The sequence below is a fragment of the Dipteris shenzhenensis genome, chromosome 3 (assembly GCF_047967505.1).
Source record: "Dipteris shenzhenensis isolate YYH24624 ecotype China chromosome 3, Dip_SZ_1.0, whole genome shotgun sequence".
NCBI lineage: Eukaryota > Viridiplantae > Streptophyta > Polypodiopsida > Gleicheniales > Dipteridaceae > Dipteris > Dipteris shenzhenensis.
This window is the reverse complement of record NC_141598.1, coordinates 46975546-46990875: the sequence shown is the minus strand read 5'-3', so window position 1 is coordinate 46990875 and position 15330 is coordinate 46975546. Positions and strand designations below refer to the sequence as shown.

The window sequence follows — 15330 nt, the reverse complement described above, 5'->3', positions numbered from 1 at the left end:
TCAACTCTTTCTAGCCTTGTAAGAGAGTAGACATTGCCCATTCTGGGTTAGACCCTCTCATGGCTACCATCTTGAATATGGATAAGTTCAATGGTAAAGGCTTTCACACATGGCAGATGAAGGTTAAGTTTGCATTGATGAGGGAAAACCTCTGGGGGCTTGTCAAACCGGCTTCAATTTCTTCTTCAACAGCCTCTAATGCTAGAGAATCCTCAACTCCAACACACCCGGCAAAAGATCCTGCTAGAGAGGAGAAAGCCTATGGCATCATTGCTCTTGCCTTAGGAGATGACTATATTCATCATATTTCTGATTTGGAGTCTCCTTTTGAAGCTTGGCAGAAGCTTGATATTATTTTTGGTGCTAGCTCTCACATCTCAAAATTGTCACTTAAGATTGCTTTCTTTGAATTGAAGATGGCTAGTGGCACTCCTTTGGCTGCACATGTCAATCATATGCGGAGTCTCATGACTTAACTTGCTTCTATCAACTCTTCAATCACTACAGATGATGCAATGGCAGTGTTGCTCAAGAGTATGTCTGAAGATTATGATCATGTTGTTACCACTTTGAAAAACCTTCCTAATCCTAATCTTGAAGGTCTTATTTCTGCTCTTCAAGAAGAAGAAAGGCACATGGAACTCCGGAGAGGCAATGACACAGCCTATGCCATAAAAATCCAGAAGAGCAAGTTTTCACCTTGCAAACATTGTGGGAAGACTAATCACCTCTCAAAAGACTGCTTCAAGATCAATCCATGCAAACACTGTGGCAAAAACAATCACCATGAAAAGTTTTGTAGAGCAAAAAAGGAAGCAACTACAAAGTCAGAAACTGCCAATCTACTTTCAGTTGATGTGTCTCCACAAGATGAGGCATCCTATGAAGATTATGCTTTTTGAATCATCTCCATATATGCTCCAGATCTCCCTTTTTTATGTGGAGTCAAGGTACTCAGCCTGGATAGTCCTAAAGAATGAATGAAATAAACTATTGTGTTTTGTAAACACCTCTGGTCACCATATGATGTAGGCCATGTGTATGTGTTTTGCTCCATGGTATCTCTTGCAGACATTGTGTGCATGTATATGCAGGGGAGATAACCATTGAAAGGTCTTTTGTATCCCTTTTGTTTACTTCACTCCCTTGGGAACCCCTTGCTAGCATGAGAACCTAGCCATAGATTTATCCTTGACCACCATGAGATGGCATGAGAAACTATGAGACTAGATGTATCCTTGACATAGCCTGAGGCATTCCCTTGAGGGGAGGTATGATGGGATATCTCAAGGTGTATGCCCCAGGCACACCTTGGTTTCTATATGTGTGTGCTAGAGGCACAGTTAGGTGCCCATAAGCACTGTTAGGTGGTGGTAGATGCCACATAGATTTATCCTTGACCACCATGAGATGGCATGAGAAACTATGAGACTAGATGTATCCTTGACATAGCCTGAGGCATTCCCTTGAGGGGAGGTATGATGGGATATCTCAAGGTGTATGCCCCAGGCACACCTTGGTTTCTATATGTGTGTGCTAGAGGCACAGTTAGGTGCCCATAAGCACTGTTAGGTGGTGGTAGATGCCACATAGGATGATTGAGAGAATCTCGGAGCAGATTGAGGAGATGATTGTGGAGCTCAGAGGTCATCAGTGATGTCAGTGATCATGTAAGAGGTGCCTACATAAGAACCTCACCTTTCTTTATTCTATAAGCAAGCATTCTTATTTTGTGTGCACTTCATGCTTTCCCTTCAGTTCCCCAACATCGTCTTGTCTTTTGGGAAATTTTTGCAACAAGTCTACCTTGAGACAACACAGTCTTTTGCAATGAAAAGCTTTGAAGCTTGAGTAGCGAGGTTACCCTTCTCTCATTTGCCTTGCCAGTTGATGCATTTGCCTTGAATTTCAGTACCATGACTAGCAGCAAGGATGATTTGTTTGGGATGCTTGGGGCCGAGAATAATCTTGATGGCACAAAATACTCCATGTGGGCATACATGATAGGACGTGTCTTGGTTGCCAAGGATTTGTGGACATCGTTTCAAGCGTTGAGGTCAGGCCTACACGTAATGTAGCTTCTGGTGCTGTAGCTCTTGCCTCTGGTAGTACAGGTATTGCTTCAGGCTCATCTAGTGATGGGTCTAATGCTACCTCTTGAGTAGCTGCATCTTATACTACAGGTACTTTGCCTCCTACGTAACATCAGATTCAATGGGATGGTCGTGATGCCAAACATAGTTACCAGAAACGGTGGTTTTTGGCTTGGAAACGGAAACGCCGAAACGCTGTTTTGTAATCCTTGTTTCTTTGTTTTTTTTTTTGGCTGTGGTGGCCCTCTTTTGATTAAACTGTTTTTGCCTTCTTTTGATTAAAACGTTCTTCGCCGAGTCGTCGCCTCATGTCGTCGTTTCCACCGCCTCTCGCGTTGCTGCTCTCCATCGTGCTGCTCTGCAGCCACTCCATCTTTGATTCCTAGGCCTTGGCACCCATAGCTCGCTCTCCTCTCCATCCCTCCATCCTGTAGGTTGGTAGCTGCCCTCCATCCTCAGCCTGCTCTCAGCTCTGCATCCCTCCACTACCTCTTCTCTCTTACCTCTCCATCCTCCTTCTACCTCTCATCCTTCTCCGAGTCCTTCGACCTCTCCATCCTCTTTCACCTCCCGATCCTCCTACTTCTCCATCCTTTCTCACCTCTCCATCCTCCCTCTCACCTCTCCATCCTCCCTCTCAAACTACAGATTGTTGTAACTTCAAACTTGTTAGAAGTTAGAACTTAGAACTTAGAACTAGTTTATGACACATGTTGATTGTTGAAGCGTCATTCATGGATAATAAATGATACTAGATAGATCAATCATCATAGAAATTTAGAATCAAAGAAGCATGCATGATGCTTCAAGTATAGATAATTGTATTATGTATAATTTGCACTCTATTGATAATTGTATTATGTATAAAAAATAAATTTTTATATATAAATTGTACCATATTGCTGTTTCTTCCGTTTTCATTTTGACAAGGGTCGGAAACTCCGTTTCCCCGGTTTTTCCCGTTTCTGTTTCGGTTGGCAACTATGATGCTAAAGCACATGCCTTGATTGCTCTTTTAGTTAAAAATGTCATTATCCCTTATATCCGGTCTTGCAAGACAACAAATCAAGCGTGGGATCAGTTTGCATCCTTATATTAGGTGCAGAATGAGGCGCGGGTTGCCTATCTCTGCAAGCAGTTGAAGGACTTGAAGCTTGAAGAGGGTTTTAATATGAATGTCTATATTACCAGTGTGAAGGATTTGAAAGAGCAGTTGGCGAACATTGATGAGGTGGTGCGTGATTCTGAGCTTGTTTCTAATACCCTTGATGGGTTGCTTGACTCTTATCAGGGCTTTGCTACTACATTGAGGTTGGTTGCAAGTGGCAATGCCAACCATTATTCCTTTGACCAGATGGTTGCGGGAACACAGCCGTGTAAACGGCAATGCTTCTATGGCTAGTGATCAAGCCTTTGCTGCCCGGCATAAAAACAAAGGCAAAGGCAAGGTTTCAATTGGTGAACCCCCTCATTCACATGCTTGTCACTCCCATGATGCTTCTTCTTCGGGGGATAAGAAGAAGAAGAAGAGATGCAACTATTGCAGGAAACTTGGGCATGATATTTTTGAACGTAGGAAGAGCATTGCATCTGAAAAGAAGAAGAAAGAGTCTGGTCATGTAGTATCTGGTTCTCCTAGTCTAGATGATCGACATGAGTTAACTAACTTTGCACAAGACTAGTGTTGGGCTTCTCTTGTTAGATGAGGCGTGGGTTGCCTATCTCTGCAAGCAGTTGAAGGACTTGAAGCTTGAAGAGGGTTTTAATATGGATGCCTATCTTTCCAGTGTGAAGGATTTGAAAGAACAGTTGGCAAACATTGATGAGGTGTGGCCTGATTCTCAGCTTGTTTCTAATACCCTTGATGGGTTGCTTGACTCTTATCAGGGCTTTGCTACTACATTGAGGTTGGTTGCAAGTGGCAATGCCAACCATTATTCCTTTGACCAGATGGTTGTCCTTTTACTTCAGGAGGAACAAAGCCATGCAAATAGCAATGCTTCTATGGCTAGTGATCAAGCCTTTGCAGCCCGGCATAAAAACAAAGGGAGAGGCAAGGTTTCAGCTGGTGAACACCCTCATCCACATGCTTGTTACTCCCATGATGCTTCTTCTTCGGGGGATAAGAAGAAGGAGAGATGCAACTATTATAGGAAACTTGGGCATGACATTTCTGAAGGCAGGAAGAGAATTGCATTTGAAAAGGAGGAGGAGTCTAGTCATGTAGTATCTAGTTCGCGTAGTCTAGATGATCGACATGAGTCAACTAACTTTGCACAAGACCAGTATTGGGCTTTTCTTGTTAGATGTTAGTATAATCCTGATGTTCACGATGTTCATGATATCTGCATGACAATTTTTGATGTAACTGATGCCTGGCTCTTTGATAGTGGTGCCAGCAAGCACATTACTTCCTAGAGGAAGATATTCAGCTCACTTGAGCATGCATCTAAGGGGGGGACAGTCACATATGCCGATAATGCATCATATAGAGTGAACGGCATTGGGCAAGTTGCTCTTACTAGTGTTTCTGGTGGTCTAGTCACTCTAAAGAATGCGCCTTATCTTCTAGGCATTCGGAAGAATCTCATCTCTATTTCAGCCATAGCTACTTGTGGCTTTCAGGTTCTTTTTTATGGTGTTTGGTGAGCGGTCTATGATGCTACACATGCCTTTACCATGGTCTTGATTGGGACATTGACTAGAGGGCTATATAGACTTGATGCCTATAGGCTATGAGAGGTGCTTGGATGATGCTGGACTTGCAGATGCAGATGCCTTTGTTGTTGATTCTTCTACCATGGTAGATATCCATTTGTGGCATGAGAGGTTTGGACACCTCAACTTTGGGGCTTTGGTGAAGCTACATAAGGATGGTATGGTTGTTGATCTTTCCAAAATGCATGTGCCTTCAAAGCATGTTTGTGAACCTTGTTTGCTTGGTAAGATGCACCGTTCTGTATTTCCCGAGGATGGGAGAGTTGGTGCCTCACGCAAGCTTTATTTGGTTCATAGTGATGTTTGTGGACCCATGCGGGTTGTAGCTCGTGGGGGATTCTATTATTTTGTCACATTCATTGATGATTTCACCATGTATACTTGGATTTTCACATTGAAATCCAAGTCTGAAGTTTTTGCATGCTTCAGGCATCTCATTGCCTTGGTTGAGAATGAGAGTGGGCTGAAAATTGCTCACATTAATACCGATAGAGGGGTGAATATATGTCAAAGTAATTTGCTGATTTTTTTGGCCTCCTATGGCATACACCATCAATCCACTGTGGCTTACAATCCTCAACAGAATCCCATGGCTGAGTGCAAGAATAGATCAGTCATGGAGATGGCCGGGTGTATGTTGAAAGGCAAGTGTTTGCCTAGTTGGATGCCGTTATGTGTGCAAATTACATTTTGATTAGATGTCCCACCAAGGCATTGAAGATCATCACACCTTATGAGGCTTGGACAGGTCATAAGCCCAGATTTCTCACATGAGGGCGTGCCTTCTCAGACACGCAACAAAGCTGGATGATAAAACTGTCAAATGCATTTTTATTGGGTGTAGCTCAGAGAGCAAAGAGCTCTACCAAACTCGCACGGGCAAGTGTTTTGTCAGTAGGGATGTTGTATTTGATGAATCCTCCTCTATGCCTTTGCTGGGCTGTCAAAAACAGCCCATTGTTGATGCCCTAGATCTCTTTGACAGCTTGATGCCTGTGTTTTTGTCCAATGCTCATGATGATGTCACATCTGAGGTTGCTCCTCCTACATTTGTTGGTGATTTGCAGCCACATGTGCAGCATGATATTCAGCCCCATTTACAGCCTGATATGCTCAGCTTGATCAGGACGTTGTGCACAGGTCTCTTGACAAGGAGAGAGCTGAAATATAGGAGCCCAAAAAGGTCCCTTGTTGGCTCCTTGACACATTAAATGACAGCAAACAAGAGACTCCTCTGCCAACTTACACTAGAGTAGCTGTTCGCAAAGAGCATGCTAATTCGGTTGCTTGTGCATTGGTTGCTACAGCATGCAATGAAGAGCCATTATGCCATAAGGATGCCTTTCTGAATGAAGGTTGGTTGAAGGCTATGCAAGCTGAATTGGATTCTATAGATGAGAATAACACTTGGGAGTTATGTGACTTGCCTCTTGGCAAGAATGCCATTGGGACTAAGTGGGTTTATAAGATTAAGCGAAAATCTGATGGTTCAGTGGATTGGTACAAAACCCGTCTTGTTGGCTATGCTCAGTAGCAAGGCATTGACTTTGAGGAGACTTTTGCCCCTAATTCCAGGGTCCTACTAGTCGCATTGTTACTGCCTTTGCTGCCCACTTTCATTGGGAGGTACATCAGCTTGATATCAAGACAACTTTCCCACATGGGCATTTGCAGAAAGAAGTCTATGTTTCCTAACCTCTTGGCTTTGAGGTTGCAGGTTCTGAAAGTAAGGTATGCCGCTTAAAGAAAGCCTTCTATGGATTGAAGCAGGCACCTCGGGCTTGGCATTCCAGGATACATGTTCATTTTCTTACACTGGGCTTTCAGAACGGCCCTACCCAGGCTACCCTTTACATCCACAAGAGTGGGACAGATTTGCTGATTTTAGTGCTCCATGTGGATGACATGCTTGTGATTGGGACACATGCTGAGCAACATGCTGAGCAAATTGCAGCTTTTAAGCTTGACTTGCAGAAGACATTGGTATGTTTGATCCTGGTCTTTTGCATTACTATCTGGGCATTCAATTTGCTAGCAGTGAGGGGGGATTTGTTTTTTTTGCAAAAAGTGAGGGGGGCATTTTGATGTCACAATCCAAGTATATTGGACAGCTTTGCAATGTTTTCAGTTTGAGGATTTTAAGCCAGTATCCACACCATTAGAGCCTGGTTTTCACTTCTCTTCTGAGGATGGCAGCGGTGCATGTGATGTCACTCTCTATAAGTAGGCAATTGGTTGTTTGATTTACTTATGCCGTACGAGACCTGATCTTCAGTATGTTGGCTGACAATTGAGCAAATCTATGCACAGCCCCTCTACGCACCATTGGCAGGCCGTGAAGTGTGTCTTCAGGTATCCGAAATGCACTCAGCATTTGGGCCTCCTTTATGAGGCTAATTCTTCATTTGTTATGCATGGATTCACTGATAGTGATTGGGTTGAAGCAGACTACAATTACTACTTGTAGATGTGAAGCTGAGTACAGAGCAGCTTTGACAGCTATAGCGAAGTGTGTTGGCTCCGGAAGTTACTTGCTGATCTTTATGCGTGTCAGACTGCTCCTACCATCATCTTCACTGATAGTCAGAGTGCTTTGGTGGTTGCACAGAATCCAATTTTCCATGCTTGCACAAATATTGAGGTTCACTATTACTATGTCAGAGAGATAATTAGCAGGTGATATTCAGTTGCTTTATGTTCCCATTGAAGACAACTTGGTAGATCTTTTTATGAAGGCTCTTTCTCGACCTAAGTTTGAAGCTTTCCGGCAAGCTTTAAACTTAGTACCTTTTGTGATTTGATCTGTTATACTCTATACAGTCATATGGTGCTATCAGTGTAACAAGAAACGTTTCTAGATTTTGCTAGGCGTTTCGTCTAGAAATGGGTTAAAAAAGTATTTTTTTTATAAATTATAAATCAAACATAAATAATTATTTCCAAAATCTTTCTCTCTCTCTCTCTCTCTCTCTCTCTCTCTCTCTCTCTCTCTCTCAAAAGAGCTCTCAGATACACACATACGCATTGAGCACTCTCAAAAGACTAAAAATAGTAACAGTCTGGCACCAAGGCGTTTTGCCCAATGCATTGGTGTTTCACCCGTTTTGGTGAAACGTTTCGCCTAGAAATGTTTCTACACGTTTCGCTTGGGTGAAACACGTTTTCTGGTTACACTAGTTGCTATATCCCTACATGATGAACATGTGCAACCATGACATTAGAAATTCAGGTATTCTGAGCCGTGTCCAGGATACTTCAGCCCATACCATCGAGGGGGGGTTGTAGGCCATTCTACGGGCTATCCATTGGTGCCACTCATTCCTTGGTATGCGCCTTGTAGGCCTAGTCACATTCAGTTAGGTTGTTTGGGAGAGTCTAAAATGAAATCATCTAGACTTCACAAGCAGTTGTAGCTTGAATGAAGAGATTTGAGACTACTTTTTGATTAGCCTTCTCCGTTAGGGCTAGCCTTCGTCATGACCGAGTCTGCCCTTCACCTCCAGAGTGCTGACAGAAACTCAGTACGAAGACTTTGTATAAATGGATGCTCAAGTATGTGTGGGTGTGTAGATTTGTATGTGTGAGAGCATGTTTTATACTATGGTCTAAACCCATTGTTGGGCGCTGATGACGTCACTGGGGATGCTTTAGTAGCTAGTCCTTGCTATGTGTGATGGAGTTTATGGTTTTAAACCTTATGAGTGAGTATCATGAGATTGAAATTGCACTTTGTTGTGTTTTTAGAGGATGAGTTTGGGAATGTTCTTGGATTTATCTAGGTATATGCCTCTGCCGTATTAGCGGACATGCAAATTTCACCTTGTGAAGTTTACGTCAATGTTCGGCCTGCTGGTATTGCGTTAATTCTTTCTATCTTAAATGGTGCGTTGCCCTATCAGAGAAATTCAGATGCTCGTTTGGGAGAGACTAAAATGAAATTGTCTAGACTACACAAGCAGTTGTAGCTTGAATGAAGGGAAGATGGACTACTTTTTGATTAGCCTTCTCCCTCCTTTAGTGCTAGCCTTCATCATGATTGAGTCTGCCCTTCACCTCCAGAGTGCCTACAGAAACTTAGTACAAACACTTTGTATAAATGGATGCTTAAGTTTGTGTGGGTGTGTAGATTTGTATGTGTGAGAGCATGTTTTTATACTATGGTCTATACCCACTGTTGGGCGCTGATGACGTCAGTGGGAATGTTATAGTAGCTAGTCCCTGCTATCCGTGATGGAGTTTATGGTTTTCAACCTTATGAGTATCATGAGATTGAAACTGGCACTTTGTTGTGTTTTTAGAGGATGAGTTTGGGAATGTTCCTGGATTCATCTAGGTATATACATTCAGTTAGGTCAGTTGTTATAGTTAGTAAACGTACCACTTAGGACAGTTAGGACACTTAGTCCAGTTAGGCCACTTAGCCCTAGGGTTTTGTTATATTGGCTCTCTCTTGAGCCTCCACTCAGTTTTGCAGCAATTCATTACGACATCTCGTTTTTTGTCTTCTCTTCTTCATTTTGAGCTTCCATTGCTTGCCATAGTCTACAGAGCAAAGAACAAGCTGAAGGAATTGAGGTGTACTTGCAAATGGATAATGATAAATTACAAAGGGTAGTGTCCTAAGTGAACTAGGACTAGTGTCCCAATAGGACTAAGTGTCACGGGGATGTGGTGGTGATGGTGAAGTGTCCAAACTAACTGTCACCGAATTTGGCCTAGGGTACCAGGCTAGGAGCCTTAGTTAATGCCCACAAGGTACCTATGATTTTATGTGCAACAAGTGCAACTCCTGGTGCTATTAGAGTGGTTTCATTTTCTAAGGTCATTGGTTTGGTTCAGTGGGGTCATCCTTTAAAAACTGACGCCCTAGAGATCCTTCAAAATAGGGTCATTGGTTCCTTTGCACTAGGGTCATGGTGTGCCATCTGACCCCCTAGGGGCATTAAAAATCCCATGCCTCATTTTGCCTAGGTGTCTGTTGGTGGCCTATCTGCTTGCCTTGTGTCACCTCTGGAAGTCCCTGGAAGTCCCTGGAGCCCTCCCATTCCCTTCCTTGCTGATTTGAGACTTCTCCCCTACCAGAGCAGCCTCATTCTCTTCATGGCGGATTTCTGCAGCTCTCCCTTTGCTTGCTGAACTGGAATTTCATGCTTTCTTTGTGATAGTTCTCCTCCCCTTGGTGGCCTCTGTTGCTGGCATGCTTCTGGGACTTGGACGCCTTCATTCAGGACCACTTTTGAGGCTGTTTTCGACTTTCTTCGTGACAGAACTTCTTCTTTTCTGCATCTGAAGCCATATTCATGGGCGCCTCTCTTCGTGCTCCTGCCTGGTGCAAGGCATTGAAAACGGTGCTGTTTGTGGGCTGTAAACTCTGTTCTGGTGGACGCATTCTTGGCTGATCTGCTACACTCTGTTCTGGTGGGCGCATTCTTGGCTGATCTGCTACAGCTTGCTGGACACACTCTTCTGTGATCTTTTCTGGTGCCGAAAGACACTCCTAGGCAGCTCCCTCCTACCAGAGTCTGCTGTTCACTTCTCATCCTACTTCTAGAGCTGTTTCGGGCTGAAACAGGCTATTTCTGTTGGCTGGATTCTCATCTTCCTTCTACACTCTTTGCTACAGCCATTCCTACTGAGTTCCTGCTAGGTTGGATGCCCTGCCGTTGGCCCGGGAGAGGATTGGGGCACTGGTTGTGATACTCTCTTCCTGGGGGTGCAGTGGTTGGCCTTGGGCTCGGTAATGGCTTGGAAATGGGTAATGCATTGCTTGGCATGTTGTCAGACTGGTCTACTTGTGATTATGCATGTCTGCTGAAAGGAACCAAGGTAATAAGACTCGGAGTTGGTCACTAGCACAACCATGGATTGGCGTTGTACTGGGTTGCACCTGCGGGTGAACTCATGAAGGGAGTCCCTTCGTATCTTTGAGCTAACCAGTATAAATAAGTACCGCAAGGGGCGCCAAATCTTGGGGCCAGCAGGTGTCACTCTCTATGTTATTGAGTAGGGGCATTCTAGCCTCCCTTGTCTTGAATGGTTCCATGATGCTGTGCAGTGAAGTTCTATGCTTTGAGTTTGGTTTGTGAACAAAGGCAATCAATTAAGTTGGCTGTATTTTCATCTTTGTGAGATAGTAGATACATGTACAGTGCCCTTAGCGATCTAAGGCCGGTTACACTAAGTGTCCTAACTAGCCTACACGGTCATACCAGGGCTAAGTGGCAACAAACCCTCCATGGCATGGCTGAAGTATACTGAATGCATCTCAGGTATACATGGAAGCTAAATTATGGTTGCACATATTCGTGTGTGATGGCTATAGCAACCTATGATCGTATATGGAAAGCATAATCACGTGACAAAAGGTACCAAGCGTAAAGCTTGCCGAAAGATTCAAACTTGGGTCGCGATAGAGCCTTTGTGAAGAGATTATCTATGTCTCCAGCTGACAATTCTATGTCTCCAGCTGACAATCGCTCTCAAACATAGTGATGGTGTGCTTGGTACGTGCATGAAAGACAGAATTACACACAACGGCCAAAGCACTTTAGCTGTCAGTGTAGATCATGGTCAAAGATGCCTTGCTGAATCTGAAAGTAACTTACGGGGCCAAACACACTGTACAATAGTTATGAAGGCTGCCCTATACTCAGGTTCACAACCGGAAGAAGCAACTATAGGATGCCTCTTGCTGAACCAAGAAATGCATGAAGAGCCAAGCATGAAACAGTTGCCACTGAGACATGCGGGTGTCGTAACAACCAACCCAATCACTATTTGTAAATGCATGCATGTTCAATGAATTATCATCATATGGCAGTCCCAAATGTTGCATGCCTTTTAGTTCAGAAGACACGCCTACCAATGCTGTGTGCTAGGCTTGTGCATGAACCTGCTTAACTAAGACACTGCATTTTGCAGATTAGGCTAGGTTCGGATATATAAATAAGGCAGCTCACAACTTGCTGGTAAATGGTAGCTTCATATGGGGCACTCCCATCCTTAGAGCAGAAACGGAAGCTAGACTCCAATGCAGTAGAAACCGGCTTACAATCCTCGAATTGGAAGCGCTTTAAGAGCTGTCCAATGTGTTTGGATTGGCTCATCATTATAGTAATGCAACTTGCCCATATCTGACATTGCAAATGATTTCGGCAAATCATCTTTGAAAGCTACAATATGCTATGTATTTGGATTCAGGTCCAAGAATGAACATGTCATCCACATACAAAATTAAAAACAGAAATTCTGATTGACTCTTCTGAACATATTTTACTCCCCTAATCTTGAAATCGTGGCATACAAGAGCTCCTCACATATTCTTGGAAAGCCTGATTTGGATTATCTCTCCAACTTCCCCAAGTTGATAGATGAAGTGAGCATGAAGGATGGATACATTGTCTGTCAAAGTCAGAAGATTAACATCAATGAAAGCATGATTAAAAAGGCCCTAGGCATTCCTAGAGGCAATTTGCAAGCACAATTCTTGGAGAAGTCGTGGAAGAGTTCATATATTTTAGATTTATATCCGAACGATCAGGTTAGTGTAGATGGTGGAGTCAAGGTTTCGAGCTTGCCAACTGCTGTTCAAGATGTGTTGAAAGAGACAAACCTCTGTGGGGCTGTCCTGAATTCCAAGGCATACCAAACATGAATGGATTTTATACCCGCAATGCCTACTTCAATAAAGGTCATTTTTCAACCGGCAAACCTGATTTTCAGAACCTTGGTTTCCGCTGATTTGCAGAGGGTCTTCTAGTAGAGGCTTTGGAGATCCTGAAGAAATAGAAAGATCACTCTATTTTTTTGGCTTTCTATTCATGGAGGGATTGCAGTGAACGGGTGGAGGTCTAGATTTGGGGTAGAGCCCACTTGTCCTAGGTGCTCGTTTGCTGCTGAGTCGATTCGTCATTGTCTATGGGACTGCATGCATGCAAGAGCCATTTGGATGGGAATTGCTAGGGTCCTCAGTACTTTTGCTGCTCCTCGTTTCTTCATGACGTGGGGATGTCAGGGCCTCAAATCTTCTTTGAGTGGTAGGATGCTTCTTGGGCCATGTCGATTCAATGTCACCTATTCGAAACTCTCTCAGGAGGATGTGCCTATCTCTTGCTATAGACCAGTACATGCTGATGGGGATACGGCTTGGGAGATACTGGCTAGCATCACTGCTTGGCAGCTTTGGAGGGCCAGATGCACAGAGGCCTTGGACGGATCTTAGGTCCATTCTTCGCACACCTTGGCGAGTATTTGGGCTGACACTGTTCACACATTGATGGCCAGTTGGGTAAGCATGCGGGGTTCTTTGCAGGCAGCCTCAGCGAGGAGGGTTATATTCCATAGGGAATGGAGGGGTTCCCCCCTTTTTCTTAGAGACTACAAGAAGGTTGAGGTGGTACTTTCAGCCTCTACCTTGGTTTCTTTCTAGCTCATTTTGAGTTTTCTATTCCCTATTTTAGGGGGGTTTCCTCATGTATAGCATGATGTATTTCCATTGTGAGCTTGCTCACGCGGGTATTTTTCATACTTTATAGAAGTCTTTTCCAAGGAAAAAAAAATCTTGGAGATTGGGTGACTTAGACACACTGACTTAAATCGTGGAAAGCTGAACGACCCACTGGCGATGTCAGTGGGTCGTTCAGCTTTCCACGGCAGACAGCTTCACGTCTATCACTAGAGCATCACATTTTTTCTGCAAGCCTGCTGTCCATGCCTTCCTAGAGCCCCAAACTGAATAGCAATCGTCTCAGGAGCCTTCTAGGCTAGGCGTCTACCAAAATCGCACCTCTTCAGGCTGTTTGAAGCTTCCAGGCAGCTCGATTTGCTTCCAGGCGGGAGGATCTACTGAGTTTCACCTGCCAAAAGCTTTCCAGGGCTGCAAGACCTAATTTCGCTGCTTCTAGGACCAATCCAGGGCTACCAGACAGATCGTGTCCAGGTTTCGTACGTGTTTGAGCTGCTCTAGGCCTTCAGAACTGGACGAAATCCCTGTTCCAGGCTTCCAAGGTTGCCAGATTGCTACTAGATTCATTTTGCCTCTCGGGCCAGAAGGGTGCCAGAAGGAAATCGTTTTTGCTGTTTTCCACCTCGCCAAGGCTGTTGCTACTGATTTAGATTGCTAGACTTTTTGGGAACTGCTTCGGATCAATTCGTCTACTTGCTTGCTGCTGCTACGGGCTTGCTGCTCCAGGCTTTCCAGAGCCCTGGAATCAGTTATGTCTGTGAGAAGCCCTACAGCTACCTCCGAGACTTCAGCATCTCTTGCCTTTCTACAGCTGACCTTTCAGTGAGCCAGGAACAGCCAGGATTGGCTGTTTTGCTGGCCTTTGCCCGCAATAGTTTGCATAGTAGGACGGAAGTGCCTGTGATCAGATTATTCAGTTGGCTGTTTATGGTTGGATGCACTAGTGTGCTTTTATTGTATTTTTTATGCCGTTTGAATAAAAGATAAAGAAATACTGAAAGTGGAGCTAAGTTTAGGGCCAACGTGGTGTCTGCTGCAGACAGTGGCAATCTAGCTTCTGAATATTGAGTCTGGAATTATTTTGGGTGTTGTGGATGTTTTTCTAAATGGCTGAAAGTTTAGTATTTGTGGGTTCTTGTCTGTCCACCACCCTTTGGATTTCCCGAAGGCCAGTTTTATAACGGGGGGGAGAGAGAGAGAGAGAGAGAGGTCTTGGAAAGGCCTTATGGGCCTATGAGACAGTACAATATCAAAGTGACTCATGCTCCTAGAAGCCACAAAGGGCTGAGGCAAAGGGATTGCCAAGACCCGTTGCTGAGTACTATACAAGACTAAAATCATAAATACGAAACATAAACTCGAAGTCCAAAACTAGGTACTAATGGAGAGAGAGAGAGAGAGAGAGAGAGAGAGAGAGAGAGAGAGAGAGATGATAATGTTCGTGATAATTGTTGTTTTAAGTAGTGGAGAAGTATTGTTGTTGTTTATGATGCAATTGGAAGGCATATTGGGGGGGGGGGGGAGAGAGAGAGAGAGAGAGAGAGAGAGAGAGAGAGAGAATGTTTGTAGCTGTGAAGTAGCTGTGAAGTATTGTTGTTGTTTATGATGCAGTTGGCAGTCTTGTTGTGACAATTTATTTTTAGAACGTTACAGTTGGAAATTCTCAAAGTTGGAACTTACCGAGCTTTGTACGATGCAAAGAACTAAGTTTATATTTTAGTGTATTGCCTTTGCCTTATGAAATGGGTATTGGGGTGCATCATCTACACCCACATTTTTTTGATGCTGCGAGATCTTTCTATGCAGATAAAAGTTGTCACCCATTCAAGAAAATTCTTTTAGAATGTTTAGTTTTGGTTGTTTTGCATATCATCAGATTCAAATCTTTTCTCAATTGCGGTTTTCTTTCTTCAAAGGAGAGAGCTTGTTTTTATCAAAGCTATTAGAACATGGTTTTTGTGTATGAGGTATAGTGTTTTGGAAAAGCTTCATCTAGTTGTTTGCATCTCGAGAGGATATGATTAAGTCAAAAATTCCTTTATTGGAAAGCTCATT

The 15330-nt window shown here is 43.7% G+C and overlaps 1 protein-coding gene across 2 annotated transcripts in view; it reads left to right on the top strand.

Annotated features, from left to right (window-relative positions):
* Positions 1–15112, top strand: part of ATKRS-1 (lysyl-tRNA synthetase 1) — a 97859-nt gene extending 82747 nt beyond the window's left edge. Inside the window, exon 18 of one of the 2 annotated variants that reach the window (XM_087402008.1) lies at positions 14887–15112. The gene's annotated coding sequence lies outside the window, so the exon portion shown is untranslated. The remainder of the gene's footprint in view (positions 1–14886) is intronic. The other variant, XM_087402000.1, reaches the window with a different exon arrangement.
* Positions 15113–15330: the final 218 nt, after the last annotated feature.